This window comes from Zea mays, chromosome 2 (genome assembly GCF_902167145.1).
Source record: "Zea mays cultivar B73 chromosome 2, Zm-B73-REFERENCE-NAM-5.0, whole genome shotgun sequence".
Lineage (NCBI taxonomy): Eukaryota > Viridiplantae > Streptophyta > Magnoliopsida > Poales > Poaceae > Zea > Zea mays.
In genome coordinates this window covers 183741302-183764888 of record NC_050097.1, presented here as the reverse complement: position 1 = coordinate 183764888, position 23587 = coordinate 183741302, and positions in this window count along the sequence as shown.

The following is a 23587-nucleotide window of genomic DNA, read 5'->3' as shown; positions in this document are numbered from 1 at the left end:
TCATTAGGATAGGATTAAGGTTATTGGAACCCTATTTGAGATAATTAGAAGTTGGTAGACTTTAGTAAAAGTTGGAGCACCTAAGTTTATGGACTTAAACACCTAAGTTTAGGAACTTAAAACCATGCAATGATTCAACCCCACCACTGACTTAAACCTGATTAGTGGATAATGAATCACTTTGTATAGTCCTCTACCCTAGACCTAGGGAACACCAGAGTGCCTATCCCTTTTCTACTATGAACTTGTGATCTCTCTGCTGCATATGTTTGTTATGTTGCTTTTTGTTTGTTATCTTCCCAAGTGCATAGTGTGAATGATTACTTTACGTAGACAACGAGCAGTCTGTGTTTCCCGAGGAGGTTGCAGAGGAAGTCCCTGATCAGCAGTTTGGTGAAGGCAAGTGTCCTCTGTCCCATTATGTCCTATTCATTCATAACTTACTACCCCGCATTACTTACTTGAAACCTAAGGATTTACTAGCTTTCCACTTTACTTTATCCTTGATGACCTTATGGGCTGTTATGGTTAGCACTCTGCTATTGCCTTAACTTGATCAATGAACATGATGTGACTATTTATGATACTGTTATCTTGATGATGTTGATGATCTGGGGATACTCTAGGGGGCTCAGGCTGTTTCCTGAGTACCTCCCCGTAAGGACCTGTTCGTTGAGAGACCACCCGGGATAACAGTGCAACCATGAGGGTGAAATGGGATGCCCTTAGCCAATTAATTAGAGGAACTAGAGGTGTAGTTGCTTAGCCGTCGTGCCGTCAATGGGGTCCAGGCACAGTGCTTGCTCTGCCGAGGCTGAGTGCCGAGGTTCTTTCGTTTTGCTCTTTGTTAGTCACTCTCCTGCGGGGAGGGTACTATGTTTATCAAACTGGAGAAACCTAACGGGCAGCTATGATCTCTAGGGAATCTTTGTAAAAGCTACATAGTGATGCCCTGCCGGACCACCTAGGTAGTGGTCAATGGGGATTAGCTCTCCCCGGGTAGAAAGGGAATCATGACTCATGGGTAAAGTGTGCAACCTCTGCAGAGGGTAGTGAAACTGATATGTCAGCCGTGCTCACGGTTAAGAGCAGCCTTGGGATCCTCTTTGATTAGATATACAGATGGTTCGAGAGACAAGGATTATGTTATGGTTTTGGTTCGACTATGATGATGTTGTTCCTCGATGAGGAAATGGTTTATGGGTTGTTAAATGCTAAAATCTGGCTTCTACTAATGATAAATACTTGACCAACTAAAAGCAACTGCTAGAGCCTAACCCCACATAAAGCTAGTCCACTTCAGCCAAACGGGACATTTGCTGAGTACGTTGATGTGTACTCATCCTTGCTTTACCACAAAACACCAGGTTGTCCGCATTGTAACCACTGCTCAGGAGAAGGTGAAGCCGTGGAAGGAGACTTCCAGGAGTTCCAAGATTACGACGAATTCTAGGTGTGGGTTGGCGGCAACCCCCAGTCAGCTGCCTGTGGAGGCCTTGTCTTTACTACGTTTCGCTAGTACTTTGATTTACCTGTTAAGACGATGACTATGTGGATGTCTATGACTCTGTGATGTAATAAGTTAATACTCTTTTATGTTATTATTCGGGCATTGTGCGATGATGTTCATTTATGTAATCGCTGTGTACGTGAGTTCTGATCCTGGCACGTACATAGTTCGCATTCGGTTTGCCTTCCAAAACCGGGTGTGACACCACATTGTCTAGAACAGCCCGCGCCACTAGCTGTGTTGTGAATGGATGTTTCAATGGAATGAAATGTGCGTACTTAGTGTACCTATCCACGACCACGAGTATGCAATTATAACCCTCAGATGATGGTAGCCCTTCGACGAAGTCCATAGTGATGTCTTGCCATGCGCCAGCAGGAATGGGCAATGGCTGTAAAAGACCAGCTGGATGAGTGTTACTGTGTTTGGCGTGTTGGCATACTGAGCACTGACGCACAAAATCCTCCACAACACTTTTGAGACCTTTCCAGTAAAACAACTGGTTGATGCGATGATAAGTCCCTTTAGAACCTGAATGACCCCCAACCGCAGTTGAGTGAAAACTGTTGATCAACTTGGTTTGCAACGCTGAATTATTGGCCACCCAAATCTTGTTGTTGTAGCGAATGATACCCTAGGATAAAGAAAATCCTTCCTCATCCGGAGAATGGAGGGCCAGTTTAGCAAGTAAGTCCTGTGCTGCTAGGTCCGTATTGTAGCTGTTCAACAGCTCTTGCAGCCAAACTGGTTGGACATGAGACACTGTTGTAGTGCTGCAAAGGTGCCCCACCCGGGACAGGGAATCAGCCACAATGTTCTCTTTGCCCTTGCGATAGACTACTTTGAATTGCAGACCCATCAGACGAGTCATGGCCTTTCTCTGCATGTCTGAATGAAGATGTTGCTCAGTGAGGTATGAGAGGCTTTGATGGTCAGTTCGGATGATAAACTCCTGTCGTTGGAGATATGTGCGCCATCTTTCCACCGCCATGATAAGCGCTAGGAATTCCTTCTCATAAATTGAAAGTTTCTGATGTTGGGGCCCAAGTGCTTTACTGAGAAAAGCCACTGGTTGGTCTCGCTGAATTAGTACAGCGCTAATGCCGATATCACTTGCATTAGTTTCTACAATAAAGGGTTGTGAAAAATCTGAAATAGCCAACACTGGGGCAGTGACCATGGCCTGTTTCAATTGATTAAAGGCTTGTTCAGCTGTTGGGGTCCATACAAATTGTTTAGTACGAATCAAACCAGTCAGGGGTCGAGCTATAAGACCATAATGTTTGATGAATTTGTGATAGTAACCGGTGAGTCCCAAAAAACCCTGAAGTTCAGTAACTGTGGTGGGAATGGGCCACTGTAACATCACATCTGTTTTTGCTGGGTCAGTAGCAACGCCCTCCTGAGAGATAATGTGGCCCAAATAATGCAAAGAAGTTTGGCCAAAGGAGCATTTACTCACTTTCATATAGAGCTGATGCAGTCTGAGTTGAGCCAACACTTGCTGCAAATGAGAAATATGTTGCTGCATAGAGCAACTGTAAATGAGGATGTCATCCAAGAAAACCAGCATGAACTTCCGAAGGAATGGCTCGAGTATGGTATTCATAAGACATTGGAACGTAGCCGGGGCGTTGGTGAGTCCAAATGGCATGACGCGGAATTGAAAATGACCATGGTGCGTCTTAAAAGCTGTTTTGGGTTCATCCTCAGGCCACATGCGGACTTGATGGTACCCAGATCTCATGTCCAACTTAGTAAAGAATTTGGTGCCCGCCAGTTCATCGAGAATTTCATCAATCACTGGAATAGGAAACCTGTTTTTCACTGTTATGGCATTCAACTTCCGGTAATCAACACAGAATCGCCAGGTACCATCTTTCTTTTGAACGAGAAGCACTAGAGAAGCAAAGGGACTAGTACTGTGCACAATCAGACCAGTCTGCAGAAGTTCCTTAACTTGTTTTTCGATTTCGTCCTTATGTAAAGGAGAATACCGATATGGTCTGGAGTTTACTGGAGGTTGGTTGGGCAGCAAAGGAATGCGATGGTCGTGGAGCCTAGGGGTTGGTAGTTTCTTCGGATCCTCAAAGACATCTGCATATTCCTGTAGGACAGGCCGAAGTTCCAGTGGAACTTAGGCATCTGGCAACTGTGAAAGAATTTCGATGACAGCTAAAGCTGCAATATCATTGCCTGCTGCCCACTTGGCCAACTCATGTGGAGAAACCTCTGGAAGAATGGACTGATTTTGGATAATTCCTTGTAGATGCACTGACTGGTGACGATACTGAAAATCCAAAGTTCTATCTTCCCAATGGCAGATCATGGGACTAAGCGGAGCTAACCAATCATAGCCTAGAATGGCATCAAAAGCCCCAAAGTCCAGTGCCAACATATCTGAATAGAAGGTGTACCCCTGAATCCACCACTCTAGTTGATGAACTTGCTGGTCAACCACCAGTAGCTCTCCATTGGCTACTTTCACTGTTAAAGGCGACCGAGGTGTAGATGGAATACCACAAGTCTTAAGGAAAGCGGCACTGACGAAGCTGTGCGAGCTCCCACTGTCGACAAGGGTCAGCATGACCTTGTTTTTGACCATAGCTCGTAGTTTCAATGTATGGCCCGTATCAGTTCCTGCAAGTGCATTTAGGGACAACTGACCAAACTCAGAGGAAAGAGCATCTTCCATGTCCAACTAATGAAGAATATCTTCTGTGAGAGGAATATCCAAATCATTCACCACGACAGCATTCAACTGTGTTTTGGGACGCTTGGGACAGTTGGCTAAATGAGCATGGTCAAAAGGAGCTAGACAATAGAAACATAGATTATTGGCCCGACAATAGTCCCTCTTCTGGCGTTCTTTAGTCAATGGGGAATTGAAAGTAGAACTCATCTTTACCTCAGGGCGACCAGAAATTCCAAACTGAGCCTTGTGTGGAAATGCAGGTTTACTGTACTTGAATTGTGGACGATCGAATAAGGCTTCTTGGATCTTGGCAATATGCACTGCATGTTCCATTGTACGAGGTATGTGAGATTGGACCATCACAGCCAATTCGGGTTTTAGATTGTGAGTGAATTGATTGATGAAGAACATTCTGTCAAAACCACTGTTATGCATCTCTAGCCGAAATTGCAGAGACTAAAACTGGAAATAAAATTCCTCAACTGAACCAGTTTGCTTTAGAGTGAACAAATCCTGCATAGCATGATCATAATCATAAGCACCAAATTTATCCTCCACATCGGTCATGAATTGGGCCCAGGAAGGAAAACCCCCTTTGAGGCGCTGCACCTCCATTGTCACACCCGGTTTTAGAAGGCAAACCGAATGCGAACCATGTACGTGCCAAGATCAGTTATTCACGTACACAGCAGTTACATAACATGGACATCATCACACAGTGCTCAAAATAGTATTAAAAGGGAAATAGTCGATTACATCATACGTCTGAGACGTCCATATAGTCCTTACAATAAATCAAAGTGTGGAAAAGAAACGTAGATAATCGCGGCCTTCACAGGCAGCCGACTGGGGGTTGCCGCTAACCCGCGCCTAGAACTCGTCGTAGTCTTGGAACTCCTGGAAGTCTGCTTCCACAGCTTCATCTTCGCTTGAGCAGTGGTTGCAATGCTGACAACCTGGGGATGGGGGGGTTTGGTGTGTAGAGCAAGGGTGAGTACACATCAACATACTCAGCAAGTATCCTGTTTGGCTGCAGTGGACTAGCTTTATGTGGGGATAAGTCAAGCAGTTGCTTTTAGTTGGTCAGATTATTATTTACTAATAGAGAGCCAGGTTTTAGCTTTAACCCAAGTTATTAGCCCGATGTACCCTTTCCAAACGGAAAGAATACCACTTACCAGCACCATAGTCATAACCAGAACCATCAATCTCATAACCACCTGTACCATAATGTCTCTGATCAAGTACCACTAATCACTGGAGCTCCCTTGGCCGCTCATAACCGTGAGCACGGCTGATATATCAGTTTTCAAACACTCTGCAGAGGTTGTGCACTTTACCCACAAGCCGTGATTCCCTCTTGCCTCGGGTCGATCAAACCCTTAAACACTACCAAGGTGAATAGGCAGGGTTTCACTACGTAGCCTTTACAAAGATTCCCCGGGGCTGTAGTCGCCCGTTAGGTTTCCTAAATGTACCGCACTCCTCCCCAAGGGACAAATCAACCTTGGCAGAGCGAGCCGCATACACCGAGCCCCATTGACGGCACGACGGCGAAGCGAACTACACCCCGGATCCTCTAATTATTCAGCTAAGGGCACCCCATTCCACCCTCATGGTTGCACTGTTTTCCCGGGCGGTCATCCATAGAACAGGTCCTTACGGAGAGGCACTCGAGAAACCGCTCGAGCCCCCTTAAAGCCACAAGTACAACATCATAATAAGAGAAGGGAAAACAGCGTATCATAGATAATCTCATCATGTTCATTGATTAGAGTTGAGCAATAGCATAAAGCTAACTAATAATAATCCAACCCATATAGGTAAACAAGGATATGGATAGCAAAAGCTAGTCAGTCCTTAGGCATAAATGTGTAAAGCGGGAGGTGAATTAAATAATGAATAGGACAGAGATAGGTCAAAGGACACTTGCCTCCACCAACCGACTGCTGCTCAGGGGCTTCTCCTGCGAGTTCCTCGGGCTCTTCAACCGGATCGTTCTCTAAGCGGGTGCAAACATACATACATACATCCATTGAAATTAGGAAACCAACAATACACCATACAAGAGAACAAGTAGAGCAAATATGCATAGAATACCACATACGATAATGGATTTACCTTGGTTAGAAAGAAACGAGGGAAGGTCTCGCAGGGGTTAAGGCTTATGCTCGAGGGGCACTACGGGTAAACGAATGACTAGACGTCACGCGCTCTCGTTCCAGTTGGTTCTAACAAAAGGATTAGCTACATGCACTAATGTAAACGCGATCACTTTTAGTAGATTAACATTGAATAAGATAGACGATTGACTATACAAATTAACTAACGTAACCAATTTCCAAATTGAGACTCCTACCTTATTAATATAAACAACGTGATTAGCGCATATAGGAGACGGGGGGTAGACGATCGCGTCGCGGGCACGACGAGCTACGCCGGAACGCTGCGCGAACACGCGCACGCGCAAAGCCACACTTAACGTGCTGCGAACGAGTCGCGCACGCGTCGGGGCCATGCGCTGGCCGAGCTCGAGGCCACGCCGAGGGCCGACACGACGCGAGCAAGGCACGGCGGGGCGAACGGGCAAGCACGCCGGGGAAAGCGAGCGCGGGCGAGCGAGGATACGGCCGGACGAGGCCGAGCGCGAGGACGGGCGGCCGAGCCGGGGCACGGGGCGGTTGAACCGGGGGGGGCCGAGCTCGCCGGGAGGCGGGCGGCCGAGCCGGGGGCGGGCGCGCGCGGGCGAGCGGGGCTCGCCGCGCCGCGGGAGGACGCCGGGCCACCACGGCCGGCCGAGCCGAGGGGCGGGGCGGGGCGCAGGTGCCGGCCAGGGAGCCGGGCCGAGCGGGCGAGGCTCGCCGAGCTGGGGCCGGGCGCGGCGAGGGCGGGTCGCCGGGGCCGAGCGGGCGGGGCGGCGCGGGTCGCTGGGGCGGCCAGGGAGCCGGCCGAGAGGGCGGGCGGCGCGAGCTCGCCGGACGAGGGCGCGGCCGGGCGCGAGCTCGCCGGGGGCGAGGCGGGGCCGGCGCGGGCGCGGCTCGCTGGAGCGGGCGCGAGCGCAGCCGGGCGCGGGCGGCGCGGGGTGGCCGGGGCCGGGCCGAGCTCACCGGGACGGCCGAGCCGGGGGCCGAGCCGGGCGGGGCCGGGGGCGCGGGCGGCCGAGCGGGACGCCGGGGGCGCGGGCGGCCGAGCTCGCCGGGCGCGGGCGCGCGGGGAAGGGCGGGGCGCGGCCGGGCGGGCGGCGCGGGGTGGCCGGGCCGGGCGGGGTCGCCGAGCCGGGGCCGAGCCGGGCGGCGCGGGTGAGGGGAGGGCGCCGGAGGGAGGAGAGGGAGGAAGGAGAGGGAGGGGAGGAGGGGGGAGGGGGGAGCCTCACCGGCGGGCGGGGAGGGGCGGCGGCGGCGGCTCGGGCGAGCAGGGGAGGGCGGCGGCGGCGGTTAGGGCAGGGGTTAGGGTGAGGGAGGGAGAGAGAGAGAGAGAGATGACGGGCGGGGCCCGCGGGAGGATTTTTGGAAAAAAGAAAAAGGGTGGGGGGCGGCTGGGCCGGTTGGGCCCAAAGTGGGGGAGGGAGGGGGCGCGCGGCTAGGCCGGCGCGGGGCCCACGCGGGAGAGGGGGGGAAAGGGGCGGCTGGGCCGGCCGAAGGGGGGGACGGCTGGGCCGAATAGGGGAAAAAGGGGGGGAAAGAGAGGGAAGAAAAAGAAAGAAAGAAGAGAAAAAAAGAAAAGGCTTTTTCTTTTTTTTTCTAATTTCTAATTTTCTCTAGACGAAAGCATTCACATTTTTAATCAAACAAAAAGTATGCATGGTTCGGCATGGTGCATCACACAAAATAAAGTGTTTTAAGGTTTTGCTTTACACGAGGTCTAAAGCCAAAACCCGCTTCGACTTTGGAAAAGATCAAGGTTTAGCGAGGGAACGAGAAAAGAAAAGGGTAATGCCTGAATTTGGTGAGAGAAAAGAAGAAAAAATTCTACCCCCAAATTCAGGGCGTTACATCCATCCACCTCCCAACATTATCCCTCATATGCATTGTTGCAGAAGTAACCCAAAGGTGCTCAGGAACATTGTAGAATAGAAAGTAATCCTCACAGTGCCGGTGCCAGATACGTGGATCGCGCCTAGTAAACTATGGAAAGTTCAACTTGGGTGTGGTATGACGATACCCTTGCATGCCTTCATTCCAATCACGAGGAATAATCGGTGGGGGCGATGATGATGATGCTCACCAGGGTGGTAACCAGAGGGACGTGGTGGACGCTGATGCAGAGAGGGTTGCGCCTCCGTGGAGAACTGTGAGGAAGTGTCCCACTTCGCCGAAGGTCGACGCTCGCGTGTGAGAAGATCCACCGCCTTGCTTGTGGCTTCGAGTTGTTGCGCGAAGGTGGCTTTATCTTTGAGAACCTGCTCCATAGCCTTCACCCCCAAGTCCTGGTGGATCTGCATCTGCTCTTGCGCATGCGTGACGTCGCCCAGCCTTGTAAACAGCAGATCAATGCTCTGATTGAGGTGATTCCAGCGTTCCTCTTCACGTTCCCCTGCGGCGGCCATCTCGTCTAGGACGAAACGAGTCTGGACAGAAGGTTTCGGCGGCACCGTGGTGACTACCCGCAAATCAGACCGTGGTGGCGTGGGAATTACAGGGATTCAATCGACGCCGCCGGTGCTGCGCGACAAACGTCGAGAACTCACCAAATCCGTGCCTATGACGGTGACGATCGACGGAATATGCAGACACCCACGGTAGCGTGCCGAAGATCAACTGGTCTTTGATACCAACTGTTGTGCCCCGTGGCCACCGAGGATCTCCGATGGCGTGAGGTACGTACTCAAACGAACGAGAGAGAGAGGTGGGCGCTCACCAGGAAAGGTTCCGGCGGCAGGTTTCTGATTTCTTTTCTTTCTTGTCTCTCAAGTTCTCCGGTCTCGCTTATTACATACTCTGCACTTAGGCACTGACGACTGGGCCCACAGGTGGTGCCCTGATTACAGACTCCATGACATCTGACATACTTAGGCCACTAACCAGGCTTAGACACGTCGGCTTCAGTCATTGAGGCGCGTCCGGCACACCGGTCGCGACAAGATGCCAGCTGCTTCGATGTGCGTTTGCCAAGTGCTCCATTGTAGCTACCTTGTTCGCCATCGCGGCAACCCTCGCCTCCCGGTGGAGGGACCTCGGCCACCTCGGGTGGGGCTCCGCCCTAGTGGCAGTTCCTGGGATGGTAGGTCAAATTGGGGTAGGGCATACGTTGCGACATACATCGTGGCATCAGCGAGAGACCCCTCAAAGCTTTTCGCGAACATGTAGGGGTCCCCTGCGAAAGTGACCATGAGACACTCCTAGGCCAAGATATGGGTGATCCCGCTCGATGGGGAACCAGGTCTGCTTTCTGACCCTGACGGGGGGAGGACATGGAACAAGTGCTCGACAGGATCTAGTATTCCCACGATCTTGGCTAAAGCGGATTGCGGCACACAACATCGTCTGTTACCACTTCCTGGGGGACAAAGCCGGAGGTGGTCAAGGCTTCCAATGATGTCGAGCGAATCACCCATTGGGGGAACCGGGGATTCCATAGCCTTGTCCGTTGTTTCTTCATTACTGATGGCGAAGTCAAACTCCTAAAGTTGACGGTTGCTCCGAGGGTCCAACTACATCAATGTTGTTTCCAGCCATCCGGAGCTTGGTGAACTTCGTCATGGAACGTGCAAAGTCCCTACCTGGCGTGCCAACTATTGGTGTTTCGAACCTGGCTCCGACAAGTAAATTTATTATGCGTGTTCCGTGCTCTGAAGAGTGTGCACAGTGGACGCAAGATTTATACTGGTTCGGGCAGAACGTCCCTACTTTCAGTCATCGGCGGCTTGCGCTACCAGCACCATTAATGATCAAAACTTGTAGTAGGGTTACAAGCGGATGAGAGAGGGAGGAGAGGGTCTGAAGTCTCTTATCTAGGTGGAAGTGGAGCTAAAGGTACAGAGTGGAGTCCCTAGCTAAGTCTTGGCTTCGTGGCGGGCTCCAGCCTCCAATCCTCGTCGGTGCTCCTCCTCTAGTTTGGTGGTTCATCTAGGGTCCATCCTTCTAGGTGCATATCCGAAAGAACTCAACCCCTTGCCTGGGAGCCAACCCCTCTCCTTTATAAACCGGGAGAAGCAATAAGGCAAGGGTAAAACCAAATGTTCTACTTGGGGTAAAGCCACGCGTACTCGTGGGCCCCGGGGTCACCTAGATGTCTCGTATTTATCATGGCGGATGGCGCAGGCTGCATGAGTCCTAGGCGCCATCATTGAGGCTATGCTGACCCCTAGCCTTTGTAGCCTAGGGCTCGACGTGAATTGTTGTGTTGTGCCCTGCCATCGATTTGCGCACTTAGACCTAGTCTTGACGGGTCATGAGTGCACCGTAGTCCCAAGGGCATGTGGGCCATAAATGCATCGCAGTCCATGGGGTTCATAGGTCATGAGTGCTCTGTGGTCTGAGGGTCTCGTAGGTCATGAGTGTGAGACAGACCGGCGCCTCCGCTGCGGCTCGGTGGTAGGCATAGTTAATGTGGTTAGTTATTTATGATAGGTCATACTCTCGGGACGGCACAGGATCCACTCGAGTGGTTTCCCTCTAATACGCTCAGCCCCCTATCAGGTTCCACCACGCCCGACCCCAGGCTCGATGCCGCGGGGTTCGTCCGGGAGCGGGTGCCTCTAGGGTAGACGTTATACATCTCCTCCAACTGACCAATGAGCCCCAATGACAGGCTTTCCCTCTGCGCGCTCCTTGATGGATGGGTCCCAGGGACCAGGGATCGTATCCCCGACAAACCTATTCAGACATACAACCTCTAAACAAGCAGGACCTGCGCTAGATGGAGCCAATATTCACACCTAAGGCAATACTCGTTTACTTATGTCACACCCGGTTTTGGAAGGCAAACTGAATGTGAACCATGTACATGCCAGGATCAGAACTCACATACACATCGATTACTTAAATGACTCATCATAGCACAATTCTTTGAATAATAATAAAGAGTAAGTAATAATATTACAGACTAGAGTCATTTACATTATATGAATCAAAGTGCACATAATAGAAACGTAGCCAACCTAAATAAACCCACCACAGGCAACTTACTAAGGGAGGTTGCTATCCTAATCCTCGAACTCGTCAAAGTCCTGGAACTCCTGGAGATTCGCCTCGACACCTTCTTCTTCTTCTTCTTTACCTGAGCATAGGCTGTACCAAAGGCAACCTGGTGTTTTGTGAAAGCAAGGGTGAGTACACATCAACATACTCAGCAAATGTCCTGTTTGGCTGAGGTGGACTAGCTTTATGTGGAGTTAGGCTCAAAGCAGGTTGCTTTTACTTTGTCAGGTTTTATTCATTAATATAAGCCAAGTGTTATCATAAATCCCAAGTTTTTATCCCAAAGAGTACCTCCTCAAAGAGGAAATACCAAAACCCATAGATACAAACATCATTAATAGAACCATCATCATCATATTGTAACCAAATCCATAAATGGAACTATAATATCTCGAACCATCTATATCTCTAATCAAAGAAGCTCCCAAGTCCGCTCTTAACCGTGCGGACTACTGGTATATCAGTTTCATAACACTCTACAGAGGTTGCACACTTTACCCACGAGTCATGATTCCCTTTTTGCTCGAGGAGCGCTACTCCTCATTGATCACTTCTAAGGTGAACTAGCAGGGTTTCACTACGTAGCTTTTACAAAGATTCCCCCAGAGGTCATAGCCGCCCGTTAGGTTCTCCAGTTTGATAAACACAATACCTCTCCCCATAGGAAGGGTGACTAATAACAGCACCCGGCCTCGACAGAGCAAGTATTGTGCCTAGACCCCATTGATGGCACGACGATGAAGCAGACTACACCTCAAGTTCCTCAAATTAATCAGTTAAGAGCATAACACCCTCATGGTTGCACTGTTTTCCCAGGTGGTCATCCAACGAACGAGTCCTTACTGAGAAGTACTCAGGAAACAACCTGAGCCTCCTTTAGTGCCACGAGTTCATAATCATAATCAGAATGTAGAGCATCATATCATAATTGTATCTCATCATGTTCATTGATTAAAATAAAGCGCTAGCATGAAGCTAACCATAATAACCCAAAAGGTAATCAAGGATGAGGTAAATAAAAAGCTAGTCAATCATTATGTTTTAATTATGTAATGCGGGGAAATGAATTATCTTATGAATAGGACATGAGTAGTTTAGAGGACACTTGCCTTCACCAAATAGATGCCCAGGGTCTTTAATCTCATAGAACTCGAAGAGCTTAACCACTTGGTCATCAGAGCTTGATCGTCGATTCCTCGAATCTCGGGAACAAATCGTGATCTATTTGCGACATGCTGCGAAGACAAACAGACACAAGCAACAAACATACACATGTATAAGAATATTACACCATACAAAGGAAAACATTATAAAAAAGTGCAATACGAAATAAAGCTCGCTTCTACGATCGTGCGAGAAAATAAGCGCTGAAATCAAAACCATGGTTGAGACTATATGGTTTTCGGAATGTTTGCAGAATAAACATGTAACATATGTTCTAGGTCGTTTTTAATTAATATAAATCATTTGTGAAAGATACTCCAAAGAAATATCTAATGTGGCATTAATCCAAATTGTAATTTGATTGGAAACCATATTTTAAAATTGGTCGGATTTTATTTATGAACACGACGCATAAGACTCACTACGTTTAAACATATAATAAATTTATAAACGACGCGAGATATGAGTACTGCTAAATTATATCGTGTTCATACTAACTAAATATTAAATACAACATTTAAGTTGGCATAAACACATTAACAAGTATTTACAAACACATAATTAAAATTATAAATTTGGTTCAATCAAACTGTAATATTAAATAACCGACACTAGACAAGTAATTAATTATTTAATATGAACGATGTGGCAAAATGACTTTATTTAATCACGCGAATAACGACTTGCGCGAACAAAACACACACGACTAGCACGCGAAATCAACACACATGAACATCGTGCGGATGGCACGCGAACAGTTAGACAACATGCGCAAACACGGCAGCGAGGCGACGATGGGGCTATGCGCAGGGGTAGACATAGAGTAGATGGGGGTAGACGGGGATAGATGGCTCACCTCGGCGACGACAAGAGCAGTGTAGACCCTCCTAGGCAGTGACAAGGACGGTGCGATAGCGATGGTGTGGCGGTTTCTAGACACGTGGCCTAGTACGACGGCGACTCCGGTGCGAGTTCCCGGCACGATAGCAAGGGTGGGCCTGGGCGCGGTGCAGACGCACACGACGAGACGAGCTCGCGGCTCAGCGAGTGCGGCAATGTGAGGCACAACGACCACGACGTGACACAGCAGGACTCCGGCGCGCGACGACGTCAAGGCTTCAGCACGGTGACGACGAGGCATGCAGGCTGCACGAGGACAGCTCTTGTGTCTGCGGTTCAGTGGGCACGCGGTGCGACGGATGGTGAGGACGAGCATGGCGCGACAATGACGAGTGCACTTCGGTTGCGACAAGTGTGCGAGTGCGCAACGACGATGGTTGCTGTCAGGCACGATAAAGGGGGTTGCGCACGCGAGACGGTTGCACGGCGCGGCGCACGATGAGGTGTTGTGCACAGCTAGACACAATGGTTTCGACGGCTGAGCGAACACGGTGGCGAGGTGAGGTGTGGGGAGCGGAGCGCGGAGAGGAGTGCCTTGGCGGTTTGGAGAAGTGAGGAAGGGGAGACGCGGCTCAGACGTTTGAACGGGGAGGCGTGGGTGTAGTTGCCGGGATCTTCGCGTCGTGGGTAGCTTGGGGGCTTGGGCGGGATAGGCAGTTCGGGTCAGATGAAGATGATGCCTAGGGCCTTCAGCGTCGGCGCTGGTCGTGCTAAGTAGGAGAAACAATTTTGGGGAAGAGGAACAGTGGTGCCCGGGCTGGCCGGTGGGTCCGGCGGCGGCTGGCGCATGCCCATGTGCGAGCGCGCTGAGCGCGAGCTGGGCCGCGGCCAGGCCTCGCAAGCGCGAGCGCCGCGGGGGGTGGCCTGGCTAGGGGGAAGGGGGCGCTGGGCCGCACGCGCTAGGCAGGCCACGCTCATGCGAGCCCAGGAGGAGGAGAGGGGGCTTGTGGGTCGCGACGCTAGGCTGGAGCGCGTGTAGGTCGTGGGCGGGGCAAAAAAGGGGCACTGGGCTGGCCCACACGACTGAGGGAAGGAGGCCAGGTTGCTAAGGGTTTTGGGCCTTTTTACTTTGTATTTTTATTTTCTTCTTCTTTTCTATATCTATTTCTTTTTAGACTCATGCAAGACTCAAATTAAATGAATGCACATTAAGTTCACTCATCAAACAAAAATAGGTATGCTCAAGCATGATGCAACAATCATAACTCTCCTAGGGTTTTATTAACAACTATATTTGAAGTAAAATTCCCTATTACTTGGGAAAAATGAATGAAGGATCGAAAAGAAAGAGGAACAAGAAGGTAACACCTAGATTTGATGGATATTAGAAAAAGAAATTTTGTACCCCCCAAATTCAGGGTGTTAAACTAAGACCGATCACACAATATGACCATGAAGTTTAGAGACAATGTTGATTACAAATACTAAAGTCTCAGTATTGAAAGCGCTGACAAAAGAGACAAAGCATTAGACCAACATACAACTAATTCATGGGGAGAACGCATCTGATAGCAGCACCATTGGAAAATGAAGCAAATCGATCAGCAAATGCGCCTCTCTAACGACGCCCATCCTAGATCTCGGCTGAAAACCTCTTTAGCCATTCTTCTGATGTGGAGGCTTCCGGTCGCTAGCTTCTTTCTTTCCATCTCTCTCTGCAACAAAAACAAAAAGAGTCTAGCCAGAAGCAACAAAGAAAAATAACATCAGCGGGATCAATCATAATTCTGTTGTTGAAACAGAAAATGTTCTTAATTCTCCATATATACCAAAGCGCAGCACAACACAACACAACAAGGGCCAATGATCAAGTTTCTGTAAGCTTTATTAAATCTCCTAACCCAACCATCAAAAAGCATCTCGACATTATTAGAAATGATGTGAATGTTGAGCGCATTTTGCACAACTCTCCACGTGTAACAGGCGACTGTAGGATCAAGGACATCGACTAGAGGGGGGTGAATAGACGGTTTTGACTAAAATCAACAACACTAGAGAAATTTAATCAATACGACAAGAGATTTAAATTCTCTAGCTAATGTAAGTAAGCAACTAATTGGAAACAACAATAACAAAGCTAGAAATGAATGACAATTCAATAATCACTAGCTACTAGCAATGAAATTAACAAGAGGGAAAAAAGAGACACCAGATTTTTTCCCATGTGTATCGGTGATTTGCCGATCACCCATAATCCATGTTGAGGTGGACTCTAAACTCTCACTTGCTCCTCTATCAAGACACAGATTGATCTTTGAGCCAAGTGGACAAGGAATCACTCGTTACCTCGATTCCACTAGTGTCGCCTTTGCCGCTCCAACGAGCTAGGCGCGAACCCCTCACAATCACAACCACGACTTCTCCACAACCTTCACGGAGAGCTCGACGGAGACACCACCAAGCCGTCTAGGAGGCGGAAACCTTCAAGAGTAACAAGTAGATAACGCTTGCCGATGTATCACCTAGTGCCTCAAAAATCACTAATCGATGCAAATGCACTGGAAGCTCTCAATCTCTCACTAAAATGCAATCTCAAGCAAAATGTGTGAGAGAGTGAGGTGGAGGATCACAAATGTGTTCATTGTGTGCTAGGTGAAAGGGAAATAGGATTAACCTTTTCCCACAATTAATTTTGGTGGTTGAATGCCCAACACAAATAAATGGACTAACTAGTTTGCTCTAGAATACATGTTCTACAGGTGCAAAAAGGTTCAATACAAACCAATAAATATTCAAGTTAGGGATCAAATTCAAAGGAGCAAAGAAACCAGAGTGTGTTGAGGAACGGCGCACCGGACTGTCTGGTGTGCCAGGACCGTACAGCTCAAACCAGCCACTCTCGGGTTTCTCCAGGCGCCCTCCGCTATAATTCACCGGACTGTCCGGTGTGCCAGCGGAGCAACGACTATCCAGCGCAACGGTCGACTGCAACGGCGCCCTGACGCGTGAACAGTGAAGAACAGTGCGCGCAGAGTCAGAGCCGCAGTGTTAGAGGCACACCGGACAGTGAACAGGACCTGTCTGGTGACGCGCCGGACTGTCCGGTGCCGCATGAGGACAAAGTCTCCAACGGTCGATTACTCCAATACCCTAACGGTTGGGTGACGTGGCGGCACACCGGACTGTCCGGTGCGCCCATCGACAGCAGCCATCCCCAACGGCATGTTGGTGGTTGAGGGCTATAAATACCCCAACCACCACAACTCCAAGTTTCCAAATCTTCTGAAGTTTTCATTCAATACAAGAGCTAGTGCATTCACTCCTAGACACAAGTCAAAAGATCAAAGCCTCTCCAAGTCCCAAATTCACTCCAACCACCTAGTGACTTGAGAGAGTGTTTGTTCGTGTTCTTTTGCGCTCTTGTGCTTGAATCACTTTTTTCCTTCCTCATTCTTGTTCCCAAGAGACTTGTAATCAAAGCAAGAGACACCAAGTGTGTGGTGGTCCTTGCGGGGTCTAAGTGACCAGCTTGATTAAGAAGTAAGCTCACTCGATCTAAGTGACGGTTTGAGAGAGGGAAAGGGTTGAAAGAGACTCGGTCTTTGTGACCACCTCGACGGGAACTAGGTTCTTTGGAACCGAACCTCGGTAAAACAAATCATCGTGTTCATCCGCTTTATTTCTTGGTTGATTTGTTTTTCCTCTCTCTCCCAGACTTGTTTTAAGCTCTAACGCTAACCCCGGCTTGTAGTATGTGTTTATAGTTGTAAATTTCATATTACACCTATTCACCCCCCTCTAGGCGACTTTCAATTGGTATCAAAGCCTGGTACTTCATTAGAGTCTAACAACTCGAAGTGATGTCGAGAGAACACGCCAAGAGGGAGATCGTGACTGGTGACAAGCCCGCAAGCTCGGGGAGAACCCTCTCTAGGGAGTCCGACCACAAGCATAAAGAGGAATCCTCTTCCTCCAACAAGACGCATCGGAAAGGCGATAAGAAGAAGAAAATGAAGAAGGTGGTCTACTACGAGACCGACTCTTCGTCGCCCTCCACGTCTTCAAGCTCCAACTCATTTGTTGCTTCTAAGCACCATGAGCGCAAGAAGTATAGTAAGATGCCCCTTCGCTATCCCCGTATTTCTAAACGCGCTCCTCTACTTTCCGTTCCCTTAGGCAAACCACCATATTTTGATGGTGAAGATTATTGTATGTGGAGTGATAAAATGAGGCATCACCTAACCTCACTCCACGCAAGAATTTGGGACATTGTTGAGTTTGGAGCGCAGGTACCTAAGGTGGGGGACGAAGGCTACGACTCGGACAAGGTCGCCCAAATTTGGCACTTTAACTCCCAAGCCACAACTATACTCCTCGCCTCCTTGTGTCGAGAGGAGTATAATAAGGTGTAAGGGTTAAAAAGTGCCAAAGAAATTAGGGACGTCCTCAAAACGGCGCACGAAGGGGACGAAGTGACCAAGATCACCAAGCACGAAACGATCGAGGGAGAACTCGGTCAATTCGTCCTCAACAAGGGAGAGGAGCCACAAGCAATGTACAACCGGCTCAAGACCTTGGTGAACCAAGTGCGCAACCTCGGGAGCACCAAGTGGGATGACCATGAAATTGTCAAGGTTATTCTTAGATCACTTGTTTTTCATAATCCCACTCAAGTGCAACTAATCCGTGGAGATCCTAAATATAAACAGATGCCTCTCGAGGAAGTAATTGTCAAGGTTGTGAGCTTTGAACTTATGATCAAATACTCCAAACATATTGTCAACTTGGAGCAAGGCGCCACCTCCACACCCGAGGTGCAACCCGTCGCATTCAAGGTGACGGAAGAAGAGAAGAGGGAATCTACACCAAGTAGGCTTCCAATCAACGCCTCCAAGCTCGATAGCGAGGAGATGGCGCTCATCATCAAGAGCTTTCGCCAAATCCTCAGGCAAATGAGGGGGAAAGACTACAAACCCCGCTCCAAGAGGGTGTGCTACAAATGTGGTAAGCCCGGTCATTTTATTGCTAAATATCCAATGTCTAGTGATAGTGACTGGTGCGAGGACAAGAAGGGGAAGAAGAAGGAAAAGAAGAGGTACTACAAGAATAAGGGCGGCGATGCCCACGTATGTCGGGAATGGGACTCCGACGAGAGCTCCACCGACTCCTCCTCCGACGAGGATGCCGCCAACATCACCATCAACAAGGGCCTCCTCTTCCCAAACATCGGCCACAAATACTTCATGGCCAAGGACGGCAAAAAAAAGAAGGTACAATCTAGAACCACCCCCAAATATACAACATCTAGTGATGAGGGTAGTTCTAGTGAAGATGAAGATGATTTACTTACTCTTTTTGCTAACCTCAACATGGAACAAAAGGAAAAATTGAATGAATTGATAGGAGCCATTCATGAGAAGGATGAACTCTTGGATAGCCAGGAGGAAGTCCTTATTAAAGAAAATAAAAAACATGTTAAAGTGAAAAATGCTTATGCTCAGGAAGTAGAGAAATGTGAAAACCTAACTAAAGAGCTTAGCATTTGCCATGATTCGATTACCAGTCTTAGAAATGAAAATGCTAGTTTAAATAATAAGATTGATAAATTGAATGAATCAATTTATAGCCTTAGGATTGAAAATGCTAGCTTAATTTCTAAGGTTAGAGAGTTAAATGTTTGCAATGATTCTATTTCCTATCTTAGAAATGAGAACGTCATATTACATGCTAAGATAGATGAATTAAATGTTTGCAAACCCTCTATATCTACCGTTGATCATGTTACTATTTGTACTAGATGTAGAGATGTTAATGTAGAAGCTATCGATGATCACATTGTCATGATTAAACAACAAAATGATCACATAGCTAAATTAACTAATAAAATCAATGAGCATGAACTTGAAAATGAAAAGTTTAAATTTGCTAGAAGCATGCTCTATAATGGGAGACGCCCTGACATTAAGGATGGCATTGGTTTCCAACAGGGAAGCAATGTCAAGCTTAATGCCCCTAAAAGATTGTCTAATTTTGTTAAGGGCAAGGCACCCATGGTTCAGGATAATGAGGGCTATATTTTATATCCTGCTAATTATCCTAAGCACAAAATAAGGAGAATTCATGTTAGGAAACCTCATAATATTTCTCACCATGCTTTTATGTATAAAAATGAGGCTTCTAGCTCTAGGCATTCTACTCACGATAAAATGCCTAAAAAGAAAACTCTTGCTGCATCAAATGAGCCTAACATTTCATTTAAGACTTTTGATGCATCATATATGCTTACTAACAAATCAGGCAAAGTAGTTGCCAAATATGTTGGGGCCAAACACAAGGGCTCAAAGACTTGTGTTTGGGTACCCAAGGTGCTTGTTCCTAACGTGAAAGGACCCAAGACTATTTGGGTACCTAAGAACAAGGCCTAAATTGTTTTGCAGGTTTATGCATCCAGGGATCAAGTTGGATAATTGATAGTGGATGCACAAACCACATGACAGGGGAGAAGAGAATGTTCTCCTCTTACGAGAAAAACGAAGATCCCCAACGAGCTATCACATTCGGGGATGGAAATCAAGGTTTGGTCAAAGGACTTGGTAAAATTGCTATATCACCTGACCATTCTATTTCCAATGTTTTTCTTGTAGATTCTTTAGATTACAATTTGCTTTCTGTTTCTCAATTATGCAAAATGGGCTACAACTGTCTTTTTACAAATGTAGGTGTTACTGTCTTTAGAAGAAGTGACGATTCAATAGCATTTAAGGGAGTGTTAGAGGGTCAACTATATTTAGTTGATTTTAATGAGAACACAGCTGAACTCAACACTTGTTTAATTGCTAAGACTAGTATGGGTTGGCTCTGGCATCGCCGACTAGCCCATGTTGGAATAAAGAATTTTCACAAGCTTCTAAAGGGAGAACACATTTTGGGATAACAAATGTTCATTTTGAGAAAGACAGGGTTTGTAGCGCATGTCAAGCAGGAAAGCAAGTTGGCTCTCATCATCCACACAAGAACATCATGACGACCGACAGGCCGCTTGAGCTACTCCACATGGATTTATTCGGCCCGATCGCCTACATAAGCATCGACGGGAGTAAGTATTGTCTTGTAATTATGGAGGACTATTCTCGCTTCACTTGGGTGTTTTTTTGTAGGAAAAATCACAGACCCAAGAGACCTTGAAAGGATTCTTGAGACGGGCTCAAAATGAGTTTGGATTAAGGATAAAAAAGATAAGAAGCGATAATGGGACGGAGTTCAAGAACTCACAAATCGAAGGCTTTCTTGAGGATGAGGGCATCAAGCATGAGTTCTCTTCTCCCTACACACCTCAACAAAATGGTGTAGTGGAGAGGAAGAATAGAACTCTACTGGACATGACAACGACCATGCTTGATGAGTACAAGACTCCGGACCGGTTTCGGGCCAAGGCGATTAACACTGCCTGCTACTCCATCAACTGGCTCTACCTTCACCGAATCCTCAAGAAGACATCATACGAACTCCTCACTGGTAAAAAGCCCAATATTTCATATTTTAGAGTCTTTGGTAGCAAATGTTTTATTCTTATTAAAAGAGGTATAAAATCTAAATTTTCTCCTAAGGCTGTAGAAGACTTTTTACTAGGTTATGACTCAAACACAAGGGCATATAGAGTCTTTAACAAATACACTGGATTAGTTGAGGTTTCTTGTGACATTGTGTTTGATGAGACTAACGGCTCCCAAGTGGAGCAAGTTGATCTTGATGAGCTAGATGATGAAGAGACTCTGTGCGTCACGCTAAGGAACATGTCCATTGGGGATGTGTGTCCTAAGGAATCCAAAGAGCCCACACAAGCACAAGATCAATCGTCATCTTCCAACAAAGCATCTCCACCAACTCAATATGAGGAACAAGCTCAAGATGATGAAAATGAAGATCGAGAGGATGAGCCACCTCAAGAGGAGGACAATGATCAAGGGGGAGATGATAATAATAAAGACAAGGAAGATGAGCAGGAAATTCAAGGTCAAAGATCGCCACACCCAAAAGTCCACCAAGCAATTCAACGAGATCACCCCGTCAACTCCATCCTTGGTGACATTCATAAGGGGGTATCCACTAGATCTCGAGTTGCTCATTTCTGTGAACATTACTCTTTTGTGTCCTCTATTGAGCCATACAGGGTGGAGGATGCACTAAGAGATCCGGACTGGGTGCTGGCAATGCAAGAGGAACTCAACAACTTCACGAGGAATGAGGTGTGGCATTTAGTTCCACGTCCTAATCAAAATATTGTAGGTACCAAATGGGTATTCTGCAACAAGCAAGATGAGCATGGTGTGGTGATAAGAATCAAAGCCCAACTTGTGGCCAAGGGTTATTCACAAGTTGAAGGTTTGGATTTCGATGAAACCTATGCACCCGTAGCTAGGCTTGAGTCAATTCGCATATTACTTGCCTACGCTACTTACCGTGGCTTTAAGCTTTATCAAATGGACGTGAAAAGTGCCTTCCTCAATGGACCAATCAAGGAATAGGTCTATGTTGAGCAACCTCCCGGCTTTGAAGATAGTGAGTACCCTAACCATGTGTATAAACTCTCAAAGGCGCTTTATGGGCTCAAGCAAGCCCCAAGAGCATGGTATGAATATCTAAGAGATTTTCTTATCACTAATGGCTTCAAAGTTGGAAAAGCCGATCCTACACTCTTTACTAAAACTATTGCAAAAGATTTGTTTGTATGCCAAATTTATGTTGATGATATCATATTTGGGTCTACTAACAAATCTACTTGTGAAGAGTTTAGTAGGATCATGATACAAAAATTCGAGATGTCTATGATGGGGGATTTGAAGTATTTCCTAGGATTTCAAGTCAAGAAACTCCAAGACGACACCTTCATCAGCCAAACAAAGTACATTCAAGACATACTTAACAAGTTTGGAATGAAAGATGCCAAGCCCATCAAGACACCCATGGGAACAAATGGGCATCTCGACCTCGACACAGGAGGTAAATCCGTAGATCAAAAGATATACCGGTCGATGATAGGATCTTTACCCTATTTATGTGCATCTTGACCGGATATTATGCTTTCCGTATGCATGTGTGCAAGGTTCCAAGCCGATCCTAAGGAAGTTCACCTTAGGGCCGTGAAAATAATCATGAGATATTTAGTTTATACTCCTAAGTTTGGACTTTGGTACCCCAAGGGATCCACTTTTGATTTAATAGGATATTCCGATGCCGATTGGGCAGGGTGTAAAATTGATAGAAAGAGCACATCAGGGACTTGTCAGTTTCTGGGAAGATCCCTGGTGTCATGGGCTTCAAAGAAACAAAACTCAGTAGCTTTTCCACTGCCGAAGTCGAGTACATTGCCGTAGGCCATTGTTGTGCGCAATTACTTTAGATGAGGCAAACCCTCAGGAACTATGGCTACAAATTGAGCAAAGTCCCTCTCCTATGTGATAATGAGAGTGCAATCCGCATGGCGGATAATCCTGTTGAACACAGCCGCACTAAGCACATAGATATTCGGTATCACTTTATGAGGGATCACCAACAAAGGGGGGATATTGAAATAGCTTATGTCAACACCAAAGATCAACTAGCTGATATCTTTACCAAGCCATTAGATGAGAAAACCTTTATGAAACTAAGGAATGAGCTAAATATTCTTGATTCTCGAAATTTTGATTTAAACATTGCACATATAGCTCATTTATATACCTTTGATCATATCTCTTTCTTTTGGTACAAATGCATATCTCTTATTACTTATGTACCAATGCTACGACTAATGTGTTTTCAAGTATATTTCTATACTAACTCGTAGATTAAAAGGGAAATGGAGTCTTTGGTGAAGACAAGGCTTCCACTCCACTCTAACGGTATCATTTACCCTTCGCCGTCACTCCACATCACTCTCAATTGGTATAATCTTCACTCTTATCTACTTGTACCAATGGGGAGAAAGTAAGAAGGGCTCTCAACGTCTCTGTTTTTTGGCGATTAATGCCAAAGGGGGAGAAAATATTAAGCCCAAAGCAAAAGGACCGCACCACCAATTTCAAAAATTTTCGAATTGATTTCATAAATGTTTGTTTTTCAATTGATATCATAAATAAAGCCTTAATTGATATTTTTTATTGGTATCTATGTCATGACAATATATCAATTGATATCCTTCTCTTGAGAAAACAAAATCTCAAGTAATATTGTTTTAAATCTTCAATTGGTATCTTGTTA